Here is a 13,938-nt window from a genome sequence, read left to right on the forward strand (position 1 = left end):
ACATCCAAGTATTGTACCATTTACTACCTGTTAATCTGTCAAGGTGCTCCATACCATCAAAGTCCAAACAATAGTATCCACCAGCTGTGTTTTACAAAAATACAGAGTTTTTTCTGCGTATAGTTACGCATATTACTGCACTCATCAGTGCATACCGCATAGGTACATCCAAGTATTGTACCATGTAGTACTTGTTAAGCTGTCAAGGTGCTCCATACCGTCAAAGTCCAAATGATAGTATCCACCGGCTGGTGTTTTACAAAAATACAGAGTTTTTTCTGCATATAGTTAGGCATATTACTGCCCTCATCAGTGCATACCGCATAGGTACATCCAAGTATTGCACCCTTTAGTACCTGTTAATCTGTCAAGGTGCTCCAAACCGTCAAAGTCCAAACAATAGTATCCACCGGCTGGTGTTTTACAAAAATACAGATTTTTTTCTGCATATAGTTAGGCATATTACTGCCCTCCTAAGTGCATACCGCATGGGTACATCCGAGTATTGTACCATTTAGTACCTGTTAAGCTGTCAAGGTGCTACAAACCGTCAAAGTCCAAACAACAGCATTCTCCGGCTGGTGTTTTACAAAAATACAGAGTTTTTTCTGCGTATAGTTATGCTTATTACTGCCCTCATCAGTGCAGACCGCATAGGTACATCCAAGTATTGTACCATCTAGTACCTGTTAATCTGTCAAGGGCATACATACTGTCAAAGGACAGCCGTAAGTATTCACCTGCTGCTGTTCTAGACAAATACTGTTTAAAGAGTAGTGTAGCGTATTTTAATACCCTCATAAACGCACTAAGTATGTCAGGCAGAGAAGTGCCAGGACGTGCACAGAGGAGTGGCACAGGCCTAAATACTTCAGGCAGAGTTGGGAGCAGACTTTGGGCGGGTGGCAGCAGGAGTCGCAGCGAGAGGCCTGAGCTCCCGTTATCAGCCAGCGGTCGTGTCTCCACCAGCAACCCATCTGCTGTCGTCGATTGGTTAACACGCTCATCCACATCATCACAAGTGACATCTGACACCACCAGTCAACAGTCGGTGGGTTCCTCAGACACAACCCTCAGTTGGCATGGCTCGGGAGCAGTCCCTGTCCTCCCATTGCCTTTGTCCTATGCTGTTCCCTCTCCTAGAGAAGTATCTTATGCTGTGGGTTCAGCTCCACTATTTACTGAGGACGATCTAATAGAGGACAGTCAGCAGCTACTGGACAGCCAAGAAGGGGAGGAGACATGTGCCGCTTGCTCCGCTAGGCAGCCAAGTAGTGATGCGGAAAGTGACGTGGGAGGCGGTGTTGCAAGTGTTTAGGGTCCTGAAGCAGACACTTTTGGGGAACCTGAGGAGGACATCAGTGACGTGCACACACCTGTTGATGATGATGATGATGCCGATCGGAATTGGGAGCCAGGTGCAGAAGGGGCTTCATCATCATCAGGAGAAGAGAGTTGCAGGTTGCCCTTGAGGCAGCAAGGCAGTAGCACGGTTGTCAGTCAGCATGGTGGCAGTAGTGGAAATTCAGGAGCCAAACGTGCTCAGGGGAGACCACCTGCTTCGCGGCAGCCTACCTTTCCGGGAGGTAGTGGAACAGGGGTTCCTGGAGACGGCGCCAGTAGCAGTCAATTAGTGGGGACTGCGGGTGGGAAAATCAGCTACTCGGCAGTGTGGAAGTTTTTCATAAGGTATCCGGCGGAGGTTCACGTAGCTACATGCAAGATCTGTCGGCAGAAGGTGAAGCGTGGCCAGGGTCCCAATGTCAGCACCACGGCCCTGCGTCAACACATGCTTCGCCACCCTAAAGCTGCCTGGGAGAACCGTGGCTCCGATGTAGTGGTCCAGCCTGCCACATCACCCAGTGGCCATTTGCTCCCTCCTTCATCCAGCCAAGGCTCCACCACCTGAGCCGAAGGGAGCTGTGTGTCAAACCCTCCTTCTGTCGCTCCTGCTTCTCCCGCTTTTAGTCAGCCATTCCGCCAACAATCCATCAGTGAAGCCATGTCCAAGAGACAACAGTATGCGCCCACTCATCCAACGGCACAGAAGTTGAATGTGCTGCTGTCCAAGTTGCTGGTGTTGCAGTCCCTCCCTTTTCAAGTGGTGGACTCTGTACCTTTCAGAGAATTGATGGCTTGTGCCGAGCCGAGGTGGAGAGTCCCAAGCCATCATTTCTTTGAGAAGAAGGCAGTACCAGCCCTGCATAAGTTTGTACAAGAGGTCCTTGAGCCTGTCGGTGTGTTCAAAAGTGCACGGCAGCGCCAACGTGTGGAGCTGTAACTACGTGCAGGGACAATACTTGTCTTTTACGGCCCACTGGGTAAATGTGGTTCCTGCACAGCCACAACAGCAACTTGGACAGGTCACACTGCTTCCTCCTCCACGCTCTCGCTCCCAGGCAGTTGGTCCTGTTACAGCGTGCGACGCTGCCTCCTCATCCTCCACCGTGTCCTCGGCCTCCACTGCACTTCCAAATCTCGGTGGCCCTTCATCGTAGCATGTGTGTAGGACACGGCGGTGTCAAGCTGTTCTTCACATGGTTTGCCTTGGTGAACGGAGTCACACAGGAGAGGAACTGCTAAAGTTCATTCGTAAAGAAATCTGAGTATGGCTTACTCCACGAAATCTGGAAATGGGAACCATGGTGACCGACAATGGGAAGAACATTGGGTCTGCACTGTGACAAAGAAGTGTGAAACATGCGCCCTGCATGGCACATGTGTTGAATCTGGTTGTCAAGCACTTCCTCAAGTCTTCATCCCATTTGCAAAACATCCTGAAAATGGCAAGGAAACTGCATGCACTTCAGCCACTCGTACACCGCCAAGCACACCTTCCTTGAGCTGCAGCGTCAGAACGGTATCCCACAACATAGTCTTATTTGTGACGTTGCCACACGTTGGAATTCCACCCTCCATATGTTGGACAGACTATACGAACAAAGAAAAGCCATCACCGATTTCTTGATGATCCAAGCAGATAGGAGTACTCCCCTGTGTAACTTCAATGTGAACCAGTGGCAGCTCATACGTGACACCTGGCGTTTGCTGAGGCCCTTTGAGGAAGCCGCATTATTTGTGAGTCGCCTGGATTATGCCATGAACGACGTAATTCCACTCCTACTTTCCTACAACAAATGATTGAAACCATGGCTGGTCACGGCAATGGAGACATTGCGCCTACATCTCAAGGCTACATGAGCCCTGTGAGGGCTGAACTGGAGGAGGAGGATAATGAGGGGCAGGGCGGAGCACAGTTTAGGTTGGATGAGATGGCCGTTGTTTCTAGTCTTCGGACAGGAGAGGAGGAGCAAGAGCAGCCAGAGGAGCTGGAGAGTTATGAGGAAGTTGAGACAGAGGACCCAGACACACCGTGGCAGTATGCAGTGGAGATGGAGGCAGGTAGTCCCTCCGAGTCACTGGCGCAAATGCATGCTCAGTTGCTTGCGTAGCGACCCCCTAATTGTCAAAATTCGTCAGCGGGATGACTTCTGGATCTCCACCTTATTAGACCCTCGCTACCGTCCCAAAATGGGGGCCTTTTTTACACCCACTGAGAGGGAGGACAAACTGACCTACTACAGAGAGATTCTACGTAGTCAGTTGGCTGATGCCTATCGGCTACATGGTCCATCCACTCGCAGGTCTGACTCGAGGGGCCCTCTGTGCTCACCTTCCACTGCCATGGCTGCTGGGGAGGGGAGGGGTGGCAGGAGTAGTACCAGCTCAATCAGCAGCAGCCTGAGTCTACAGTCGCTGATGAGTAGCTTTCTTCACCCGCATAGTGAAGCAACTCATCAGCAGCAGGTAGACATGGAGCAGGACCTGAACCAGCAGGTGGTGGCATTCCTTGACATGACCATGCCAAGAACCATTGAAGATCTGCTGGACTTCTGGGCAGCCAAACTTGATTTATGGCCACAACTAGCAGAGTTTGCCCTGGAAAAGCTGTCCTGCCCGGCCAGTAGTGTGCCATCAGAGCGGGTGTTTAGTGGGGCCGGGGCTGTAGTCACCCCAAGGCGAACTCGTCTGTCCACTAAAAATAAAGAGAGACTGACGTTTGTCAAGATGAATCAGGGATGGATCAGCCAGGATTTCCAGCCACCAATCCCAGATGCCTCAGAGTAGATTGACCATGCTGCTACACCAACATTTGCCAATTATGGTTGGTTATGAAACCCTCTTAGGTTATCAATTAGGGTTATGAAACCCTCTTGGGTACTGCGATTGCCTGCTCCTGGCTCATCCTGAGTCTTTCAGGAACTACTTGCCTCACTGATGCTTCTGGCCTTGGGCCTTTAATTTTTGGATGTTTAGCAGTAGCTAAATATATGCTTAATGCAAATGTCAACATTGATCTTTAAATGTAAAGGGGCTATGAAACCCTCTTGGGTACTGCGAATGCCTGTTCCATACTCATTCTTTGTCTTTCAGGAACTACTTGCCTCCCTGCCCTCAGGCCTTGGGCCTTCAATTTTTGGATGTTTAGCAGTAGCTAAATACATGCTTAATGCAAATTTCAACATTCATCTTTAAATATAAGGGGTTGGTTATGAAACCCTCTTGGGTACTGCGATTGCCTGCTCCTTGCTCATCCTGTGTCTTTCAGGAACTACTTGCCTCACTGATGCTTCTGGCCTTGGGCCTTTAATTTTTGGATGTTTAGCAGTAGCTAAATATATGCTTAATGCAAATGTCAACATTGATCTTTAAATGTAAGGGGTTATGAAACCCTCTTGGGTACTGCGAATGCCTGCTCCATACTCATTCTGTGTCTTTCAGGAACTACTTGCCTCCCTGCCCTCAGGCCTTGGGCCTTCAATTTTTGGATGTTTAGCAGTAGCTAAATACATGCTTAATGCAAATTTCAACATTCATCTTTAAATGTAAGGGGATGGTTATGAAACCCTCTTGGGTACTGCGAATGACTGCTCCTGACTCATTCTGTGTCTTTAGGAACTACTTGCCTCCCCGATGCCTCAGGCCTTGGGACTTCAATTTTTGGATGTTTTGCAGTAGCTAAATACATTCTTAATGCAAATTTCAACATTGATCTTTAAATGTAAGGTGTTGGTTATGAAACCCTCTTGGGTACTGCTCCTGACTGCTCCTGACTCATTCTGTGTTTTTCAGGAAATAATTGCCTCCCTGATGCCTCAGGCTTTCGGCCTTCAATTTTTGGAAGTTTAGCAGTAGCTAATACATGCTAAATGCAAATTTCAACTATTGTCTTTAAATTCTCTGCGCTCTGCTTGGGCCTTCTCCTACCCCACCGGGGCTGATCCGAGGACCTCTCTACACCATCCAATCGGTAACAAAAAATAAAAAATAAAATAGCAACAAAGTATCAGGGTATAAATGTATCAATGAGACATACACTATGTCTAAAGCATATCCCCGGTACAAAGGGGCTTCATATATGGCCTCCAAAAATTGTTAGACAAAACACCAAGAGAACGGAGTCATTTAAATAGAATTAAAACATGATTGCTTTTATTAGTTACATAAAAACATAGAAATGGGGGAAGAACAAACTAACTGCGGGAGGTTAGACAAAAAGGGGCGACACTACCTGCTCATGTGCATAATCACTATAGTTCAATAAAGGTACATGGTGCATTAGATAAAGTGCATACATCAAAGGGTCGAGAAAAGACCTCTATAAAGTGCGCATAGCTAAAATACAGACATGCATACCACTCGTAAGAGGTGATTGATAATACCAGCAGCAGAGCAGGAGCGACGCCACCCCTACGATCGTTTCGGCGAACCTTCGTCCTGGGGGTGGGTGACGAAGGTTCGCCGAAACAATTGTAGGGGTGGCGTCGCTCCTGCTCTGCTGCTGGTATTATCAATCACCTCTTACGAGTGGTATGCATGTCTGTATTTTAGCTATGTGCACTTTATAGAGGTCTTTTCCCGACCCTTTGATGTATGCACTTTATCTAATGCACCATGTACCTTTATTGAACTACAGTGTTTATACACATGAGCAGGTAGTGTCGCCCCTTTTTGTCTAACCTCCCGCAGTTAGTTTGTTCTTCCCCCATTTCTATGTTTTTATGTAACTAATAAAAGCAATCATGTTTTAATTCTATTTAAATGACTCCGTTCTCTTGGTGTTTTGTCTAACCATCCAATCGGTAGTAGAGACATGCGGTGTGTACAAAGGGCAGAGACTTAATGAACCCGAGCTTATGACCCGCGCTTAGTTGTGATTCTTCTTTCCTGGCAAATAATTGCAATCCCTTATCCCTATCGCGAACAGGGTTCAGCAGGGTTACCTGCACCTGTCGGTGAAAGATAGACACACGCTGGTCCGTTCAGTGTAGCGCGTGTGCAGCCCCGGATATCTGAGGGCATACACACCTGTTATTGCTCGATCTCACGAGTAATTGTGCAATGTAAGGGGTTATTAAAGCCTCTAGGGTACTGCTGATGCCTACTCCTGACTACTCTTGTGTCTTTCAGGAACTACTTGACTTCATGATGCTTCTGGGCTTGGGCCTTTAATTGGAGAATTTTTGAAATACATACATACATGCTTACCGTATTTATCGGCGTATAACACGCACTTTTTAGGCTAAAATTTTTAGCCTAAAGTCTGTGTGCGTGTTATACGCCGATACACCCCCAGGAAAGGCAGGGGGAGAGAGGCCGTCGCTGCCCGCTTCTCTCCCCCTGCCTTTCCTGGGGTCTAGAGCGCTGCTGTCGGCCCTTTTCACCACCTGGTTATCGGCGCCGCTGCCCGTTCTGTCCCCCTGACTATCGGTGCCGGCGCCGATTGCCATGGAGAGAGAAGCGGCGCCGACAGCCAGGGGGAGAGAAGGGGCAGCGGCACCCATTGCCGGCGCCGCTGCCCCGTTGCCTCCCCCCATCCCCGGTGGCATAATTACCTGAGTCCGGTCCGCGCTGCTCCAGGTCTCCGTCGTGCGTCCCCGGCGTCATTGCTATGCGCTGAACGGCGCGGTGCATGATGTCAGAGCGCCGCGCCGTGCATAGCAACGACGCTGGGGACGCACGACGGAGGCCTGGAGCAGTGCGGACCGGACTCAGGTAATTATGCCACCGGGGATGGGGGGAGGCAACGGGGCAGCGGCGCCGGCAATGGGTGCCCCTGCCCCTTCTCTCCCCCTGGCTGTCGGCGCCGCTTCTCTCCCCCTGGCTATCGGCGCCGGCACCGATAGTCAGGGGGACAGAACGGGCAGCGGCGCCGATAGCCAGGGGGTGAGAAGGGCCGACAGCAGCGCTCTAGACCCCAGGAAAGGCAGGGGGAGAGAAGCGGGCAGCGACGGCCTCTCTCCCCCTGCCTTTCCTGGGGGTATATCGGGGTATACACGCGCACACACGCACCCTCATTTTTTCATGGATATTTGGGTAAAAAACTTTTTTTACCCAAATATCCTTGGTAAAATGAGGGTGCGTGTTATAGGCCGGTGCGTGGTATACCCCGATAAATACGGTAATTAAAATTGCAACATTTATGGTGCAATGTAAACACTCTTGGGTAGTATTTTTTTCAAATTTTCTGATAATTATCACAGTAATAAACTTGAATTTTCCAAAATAATAACCATTACACCATTGAACGATTGTTGCGTGTGATTTTTTAAGTAAAATTTTCAAATAATAAATACGCAGAGGGATGAACTCTGCTTCTTTATTTCATAAAAAATAATAGAAGAATGTCTTTTGGTGGTCCACCGTCCTGCATTATAGAGTCTTCTGGACTCTTGGATATGCAAGGTGTGTTTATATATATATATATATCCTTTGTATATCCTTTTTGTAACCAGGTATTTATATGTAATAGGTGGATTATATGTCTGGATCCATGCCGCTTTCTATGTCTATCCTGATTCTCTGTGTGTGTTAATGATCATGTGACTAGATATCTGTGTATATAAGTCCATTATTACACCATGTTTTTATGCCATGACTAAGGGCTCAACAGCCCGAAACGCGTAGGCTATTGTCTCCTGTACTATATGCTATTTTGCATGTTGAATAAAGCACCGGATTTTACCCGCTATCATTGTTCCGGACTTCTTCTATTGTTTGTTTGCTGCACGTGGAGAGGAACGCCACCTCTCTGGTCGGAGCACTGGAGCAGCGGTAAGGGGGATCGAGCGGAGGACTTTACATATTGTTCTTAAACAAAGGTACAAAAACCAAAAATGGCCGGTCAGGGGTATGGAGACGTTGCGCCTACATCTTACGGCCACATGAGCCCTGTGGGTGCTTGTGAGATTAGGTCCTTTGTACCCACACGGCGGGATCCGGGACACAAATTTTGATTTACATTTCAAATAAAAAAAATCACACATTTCAATGGTCTCCTCATGCTGCAGCCAACTCCAGGCTGCGTCATTCTGGTAATATATAGAGAGCACTCGCTGTCCTAAATTTTCGTTAACATTTTTCGTCAAAAATTTTTGTCTTTTTTATTAGGGATTGTGAAGCTTTGGTGCGTACTCATGCATCAGGCAATATATGGTTTACTGATGGCGCTGCTGGGCCTGGGTCTTGGAATTTCAAATTTTCTCATAGGTAGCACTCGCTATCCAAAAGTCTTCTTCATAAATGGCTACAATTGTTGTATTTTTTTGGAGGGATTGTGAAGCCCTAGTGTGTACTCATGCATCAGCCAACTCCAGGCTGTGTCATTCAGGCAATTTATAGGTAGCACCCGCTGTCCTAAATATTCTTAAAATTATTTTAAAAATGTTTGTTTTTTCTTTGGGATTCTGAAGCCCTGGTGTGTACTCAATGCTGCTTCCTGCTACACTCTGTCAGCCTGTTGGTCCTGCGACAGTGTGTTACTCCGCCTCCACATCCTCCACTGTGTCTTAAGCCTCCACTGCCCAGACAAGTCTCAGTGGCCCTTCAGCATACCATGTGTGCAGGTCACGGCGGTGTCACGTTGTTCTTCACATGGTTTGCCTTGGCGAGAAGTCTTGGAAACAATGGCCGGTCAGGGCAATGGAGACGTTGCGCCTAAATCTCACGGCCACCTTAGCCCTGTGGGGGCTTGTTGGATTTGGTCCTTCATACCCACATGCTAGGGTCCGGGACACGCAAAGGTTGTTTTACATTTCAAATAAAAAAATGATGGCGCTGCTGGGCCTGGGTCTGGGAATTTCAAATTTTCTCATGGGTAGCACCCGCTATCCAAAATTAAAATTTTGGTGTTTTTTGGGGGGGATTGTGAAGCCCTGGTGTGAACTCGTGCATCAGCCAACTCCAGGCTGTGTCATTCAGGCAATATATGGGTTACTGATGCCGCTGTGGAGCCTGGGTCCTGTTATTTCAAATTTTCTCATAGGTAGAACCCGCTATCAAAAATCTTTTTCAAAAATTTCTAAAATTGTGATGTTTTTTGGGGGGAATTGTGAAGCCCTGCTGTGTACTCGGGAATCAGCCAACTCCAGGCTGTGTCATTCAGGCAATATATGGGTTACTGATGCCACTGTGGAGCCTGGGTCTGGTAATTTCAAATTTTCTCATAGGTAGCACCAGCTATCCAAAATCTTTTTCAAAAATTTCTAAAATTGTGATATTTTTGGGGGGGGATTGTGAAGCGCTGGTGTGTACTCGTGCATCAGCCAACTCCAGGCTGTGTCATTCAGGCTATATATGGGTTACTGATGCCGCTGTGGGGCCTGGGTCTGGTAATTTCAAATTTTCTCATAGGTAACACCCGCTATTCAAAATCTTTTCCAAAAATTTCTAAAATTGCAGTGTTTTTGCGGGGGATTGTGAAGCCCTGCTGTGTACTTGTGCATCAGTCAACCCCAGGCTGTGTCATTCAAGCAATATATGGGTTACTGATGCCGCTGTTGGGCCTGGGTCTGGGAATTTTAAATTTTCTCATAGGTAGCACCTGCTATCCAAAATCTTTGGTTTAAATTTCTTAATTCATCTTTTAATCTTAGGGATTGTGAAGGCCTAGTGCCTACTCATGCTGCTGGCAACTCCGTGCTGTACCATTCATCCACTATATGGTCTCCTCATGCTGCCAACACCTCCATGCTGTGTCATTCAGCCACTATATGGTCTCCTCATGCTGACAACATGTCCATGCTGTGTCATTCAGCCACTATATGGTGTCCTCATGCTGCCAACACCTCCACGCTGTGCCATTCAGACACTATATGGTCTCCTCATGCTGCCAACACCTCCACGCTGTGTCATTCAGTCACTATATGGTCTCCTGACACTGATGCCACCACCAGGCTCTGTAAATGTGCTGCTGTGCGGCAGTGATTCTAAAAGCGATGCCGGTAATCTGCATGTTATTCTGAATAACAGTATTATTTCACTAACCCAGCACACTCCATATGCGTTTTAGAACACAGCAAAGTGTTCTATACCCCTATAGAGGCTGTATGTAGGCTAGAAATAGCCTTTTTTAATATAGATTTGCCGCGAAAAAATTCGGAACGAAACGAACTTTATCGGAAAATTCGGCGAATCGGCTGAATCTAATTTTTTAAAAGTTCGCTCATCTCTACCATTAACTTTCCCCGTTTTTTGAGCCGCTAACAGCAAATATCTGGAGCCCTTTAATTGTGCTGCTAATAGCACTAGGCCATGACGCCAATATTACCCATGACCTATGGTCACCAAAAATGCAAAACAAGTGACCTGATGAATTGCCAAAATATAAATCATGCAATACATGTCTCTGGGCATGACTATTTAGCCATAATTGTTTAGTTCACTGATTAGCACTTGGCAGTACTCTTGCAACATCATAAAACAATACACAGGTATTCTAAAATATGCAGATTTATTGGTTGTGATTAGAGATAAGCGAATCGAATCTGACGAATCCGAATTAGTTACGAGTTTCATGAAAAATTCGATTTGCAACTAATGTGAATATCGCCACGATTCTATAGCGCAAATTGCTTCATTAAACTCCATTTAGTGTGGTCCAGGCTCCAGCACATCTGAAATGGCAGATCCACATGTGAGAACATGGGGCAAGGAACTCAGGGAAGGCAGGGACAAGGATAGGTGGCATGACCCGTAATCACATGCTGCAGCCTATCAGCAGCCAGTGACCCCTGTGATGTCAAAGCCCTATATAATCAGCAGCCATATTCCGACTAGTCACTTCATCCTTTCACTGCAGAGAAATAGGACTGTCAGCTCTTTGGGTGTTACACAAGCACATGGCGTTTTTGCACACCTTACCTTTTGTTAAATTTCCCAAAAAAATTTGGGGCCATATATTTTATCCTAAGAAAAGTTAAGTTTTAGCTAATGCATATCCTCAATACTTACTTCTGCACAACAACACTTTGACAAAAAAAGACTGTTTTCTTCTGCCTACCTGCCTCAGCTACTATTCTGATCCTGCCACCCACCTGATGCCACACATCTGATGCCAAGTTCACCTTTCACTGGTATTAACTGGTATTAAGTGTACCAAAGTGCACGGCATCGCCGATATGTGGAGCTGCAACTATGGTCAGGGACAATACATGTTGATTGAGTAGATTGACCATGGTGCCACACTAACACTTCACAAATGTGGATAGTGCCAAACAGATTTAAGGTGCTGCTCGCCAGTTACAAACATTCCTCAGCATCAGACCTTTTTTCACCCACCTTCGTCACCGGGTACTGGTATTGCCACCCACCGCACCACGCTGTCACGGGTCACTTTCAGCACTCCTCCTGATGCTGCCACCTCTAGGCTGTCTCATTCAGCCACTATATGGTCTCTTCATCTGCCCCCAATTCCAGACTGTGCCATTCAGCCACTATATGGTGTCCTTATGCTTCCGACACCTCCAGGCTGTGTCATTCAGCCACTATATGGTTTACTGATGCTGCTGGGCCTGGGACATTACCTAAAAAAATGTTATGGGACCACTAGCTACCATAAATCTTCAATTTAAATTTGAAAATTCATATTTTAATCTTAGGGATTGTGAAGCCCTATTGTCTTAAACATAGAAACATAGAATGTGTCGGCAGATAAGAACCATTTGGCCCATCTAGTCTGCCCAATAATCTGAATACTATGAATAGTCCCTGGCCCTATCTTATATGAAGGATAGCCTTATGCTTATCCCATGCATGTTTAAACTCCTTCACTGTATTTGCAGCGACCACTTCTGCAGGAAGGCTATTCCATGCATCCACTACTTTCTCAGTAAAGTAATACTTCCTGATATTACTTTTAAACCTTTGCCCCTCTAATTTAAAACTATGTCCTCTTGTGGTAGTTTTTCTTCTTTTAAATATGCTCTCCTCCTTTACCATGTTGATTCCCTTTATGTATTTAAAAGTCTCTATCATATCCCCTCTGTCTCTTCTTTCTTCCAAGCTACACATGTTAAGGTCCTTTAACCTTTCCTGGTACGTTTTATCATGCAATCCATGTACTAGTTTAGTAGCTCTTCTTTGAACTCTCTCAAGAGTATCTATATCCTTCTGGAGATACGGCCTCCAGTACTGCGCACAATACTCCAATTGAGGTCTCACCAGTGTTCTGTACAGCGGCATGAGCACTTCTCTCTTTCTACTGCTTATACCTCTCCCTATACATCCAAGCATTTTGCTAGTGTTTCCTGCTGCTCTATTACATTGTCTTCCTACCTTTAAGTCTTCTGAAATAATTACTCCCTAATCCCTCTCCTCAGATACTGAGGTCAGGGCTGTGTCAAATAATCTATATTCTGCCTGAGGGTTTTTACGCCCCAGGCAGAATATTGTCTTGCACTTATCCACATTAAATTTCAGTTGCCAGAGTTCTGACCATTCTTCAAGTTTGCCTAAATCCTTTTCCATTTGGTGGATCCCTCCAGGAACATCAACCCTGTTACATATCTTTGTGTCGTCAGCAAAAAGACATACCTTACCATCGAGACCTTCTGTAATATCACTAATGAAGATATTAAACAATATTGGTCCCAGTACAGATCCCTGAGGTATCCCACTGGTGACAAGACCTTGCTCTGAATATTCTCCATTGACTACAACCCTCTGTTGTCTGTTACTCAGCCACTGCCTAATCCACTCAACAATATTGGAGTCCAAGCTCAATGACTGTAGTTTATTGATAGGTCTTCTATGTGGGACAGTGTCAAAAGCCTTACTAAAATCTAGATATGCGATGTCTACTGCCCCTCCGCCATCTATTATTTTAGTCACCCAGTCAAAAAAATCAATAAGATTTGTTTGACGTGATCTCCCTGAAGTAAACCCATGTTGTGTTTCATCTTGCAATCCATGGGATTTTAGATGTTCCACAATCCTATACTTTAGTAGGGTTTCCATTAATTTCCCCACTATTGATGTCAGACTTACTGGCCTATAGTTGCTTGATTCTTCCTTACTACCTTTCTTGTGAATGTAAAACAAAAGAAGAACAGGCGCTCCCATGTGGAGAATCAACGGGATCACAGGTGCGTGAGAAGGGAGGGTAAAAATGAAGGCTCACCCTGCCAGGTTGTGCAAATTTCCACACAACAAGGATCTGTGTTTATAGTATAGTGAACTGGGTCTGCAGCCTTCCTGGAATCGACAGAAATGCAGAGGCGAAAGCTTCAGGGGTGCAGGAATACAGGCGCTGACCAAGAAGGGGACCAGTGAAGTCAAGTAGATATCAAACAGCTTTAATCCAATGCGACGCATTGGATTAAAGCTGTTTGATATCTACTTGACTTCACTGGTTCCCTTCTTGGTCAGCGCCTGTATTCCTGCACCCCTGAAGCTTTCGCCTCTGCATTTCTTGTGAATGGGCACAACATTTGCTAATTTCCAATCTTCTGGGACGGCTCCTGTTACCATTGATTGGTAAAATAAATCTGCTAACGGTTTTGCTAGCTCACCACTAAACTCTTTTAATAATTTTGGGTGTATCCCATGAGGCCCCTGTGATTTATTTGTCTTCACTTTACAAAGCAAACGTAGAACCTC

The sequence above is a fragment of the Hyla sarda genome, chromosome 13 (assembly GCF_029499605.1).
Source record: "Hyla sarda isolate aHylSar1 chromosome 13, aHylSar1.hap1, whole genome shotgun sequence".
NCBI lineage: Eukaryota > Metazoa > Chordata > Amphibia > Anura > Hylidae > Hyla > Hyla sarda.